Source organism: Triticum dicoccoides, chromosome 5B, assembly GCF_002162155.2.
Source record: "Triticum dicoccoides isolate Atlit2015 ecotype Zavitan chromosome 5B, WEW_v2.0, whole genome shotgun sequence".
Lineage (NCBI taxonomy): Eukaryota > Viridiplantae > Streptophyta > Magnoliopsida > Poales > Poaceae > Triticum > Triticum dicoccoides.
This window is the reverse complement of record NC_041389.1, coordinates 611,277,575-611,279,819: the sequence shown is the minus strand read 5'-3', so window position 1 is coordinate 611,279,819 and position 2,245 is coordinate 611,277,575. Positions and strand designations below refer to the sequence as shown.

The 2,245-nt window shown below is 40.1% G+C and overlaps 1 long non-coding RNA gene across 1 annotated transcript; it reads left to right on the top strand.

Moving 5' to 3' along the window:
- The first annotated feature begins 404 nt into the window (after positions 1 to 404).
- LOC119306320 lies at positions 405 to 1,074 on the top strand. Its single transcript, XR_005148922.1, has 3 exons — positions 405 to 655; positions 732 to 834; positions 979 to 1,074. It is a non-coding gene; the product is annotated as an uncharacterized LOC119306320 (long non-coding RNA).
- Positions 1,075 to 2,245: the final 1,171 nt, after the last annotated feature.

Here is a 2,245-nt window from a genome sequence, read left to right as displayed (position 1 = left end):
TATCCGCTCGTTGATTCAACCATTCTTCGCATCAAAAATTGTTTCTCTCGTTCCACATTTTTCTGTTTTGTTGCGTAAAATATGCATCCTTTTATTCTTGAACAGTTCCGTCGTCATACTGTCAAATATTCATTTATGAAAAGAGTTCGATGCCATACTCTTAATCTTAGGGCTTAGACCACATACATTTTATTTTCCTTCTTCAAAGTGCACCGTGTTTTCTATCATTTTGGTTTATTTTCAGTGCATTAATATTTTCTTTTGTTCTGCCAGCTTACAGCCTATGAAACCGACATGTCTGTCATGAAATTTACAGTATGTATTCAGTTTTCTTTGTTAGAACTTGTGCCTATTTTTGTGGATCACTTGCTAATTATTTATTACTGCCTAACATTAATATTTGCAGGGCGCAGAGATAGGTGGCTCATCTTCTTTCTTAGTCTTCTTTCCCCATCTTCTTCTTCTTCATTTCTACTCTCCCCCCGTAGATCTGTCCTGCTAACACTTCTACCAGACGTTCGTGCTACCATTTCTAGGATGTCCACGGCGACAATCGTTCACGAGGACGACACCGTTTGCCATTGGCTGTGGAGGTTGCCCATCTAAGTCGAACCACGAAAAAACCGCAGTCGACCCCAATGCAGTTCATGTGGAGGTAAATGATGATCTATCCTTGTTAATCTCGCTCATATCATATCCTAGTACTAAATTGTCTGTTGGTACTTCTGTAGTGCCCAATTTGCAATGAGTGCAGAGTCTTGTGCAACAAAGACAACGTATCAAAGAACCACGGCTTCTATTTTTCTCGACATGATTGCACAGAAAGAACGAAATGTACGAAATACTTATCCGAATCTTGTTCATCATATGTTGTTTTAATTTTTTGTTCATTGTAGTTTTTCCATAATTATGTTTTGCTTATTCGCTGAAGAAAATGTAGATCCGACATTGTTTCAATGGCCTCCTGAATTCTTACAGATTTGATCCTTAAGGAGCACCCCTAGCTCATCCTACTAAAGCATTTTCAGGAGCTGTCCAAGAAGAATCCACCTACTAAGGAGAGCGAGGGCCAGGCACGTAAGGTGAGGGTTCGCCCGCCACTCAACATCATTCCAGACAACGCTTGCTCCTCCAATGTGGGGGATAACCCCACCTCCTCTCACACCATGATCACTGGCTTCACTGACTATGCCTCGGAGTATATCTCCATTCTTGTAGTAATGTGTTTGATAGCTTGACAATGATGTAGGGATGGTGTACTTATGTAGATGATGATGTGGACTCGGATGGCAACTTCTTGATGCTTTCGGTATATGAATCATGAAGCCTTATATTGCTTATATATGTCTCACGCTTTGTTATGTGTTGAAATTTTGTTATTCTCCCTTTTGTAGATGAGGTGGTATGTGGTGTACTCAGGTACACATCCAGGAGTCCATGATTCATGGAAAGCATGCCATGAACAAGTCAATCGTTACAAAGACAATTGCTACAAAGGGTATGATACTAGAGAGGAGTGAGAGCATCCTTACTCATGTATTTGCTCCAAGTAGGAAGAAATCAGACCGGGTGGAAGTGGATGAAGAATCTCTTTGTCCTACTTGTGATCTTTATTAGTTTGATGCTTGTAATCTGGTGACGGCGGTGCTTGAGCGTCGCTTCCTTCCTGAAGGTGTTGCTGTTGAAGAACATTGTCATATGTATGTTGTCACAAGATAGTTGGTGTGGATATTGTCATTGTTGTAGTTTGCCGATCGAGGATCTGATTGCTTTGTTTTTTTTCTCCGGTCTAACATAGCTTCGGTCTTATATGACTTTGCTATTTGCCGGCCTGTTTTTGTGTGTGTTAGTGTTGGCTATGTGCATTCTAGTTATGCAGAGGCCAGGTGTGCGTGCTCATTGTATTTGTATCTTCTTGATGCTCTACTTTGAGTCAATAAAATCCACTCTTTATCAAAAAATGTAACACAAATGGGTCACGGTGAGGTTTTAGTGACTATTTGAGACTTGTAGCGATGCTTTAGTTAGGTTGATGAAGAGGTTTAGACTTGTTATGATGCTTTAGTTAATTTGATGAAGAATATTGAACTTTTTATGATTCTTATGCATTGCCTATGATGTGGTACCGTCTGGGGACAATTTTTTGCTGTTTATATGTCTTTGTTCCAGGGCTGATGTAGACCCAAATAAAATAGAAGATATGACTTCATCTTTGCCTAGTACGCCACTCGGTAAAACAAGTTTG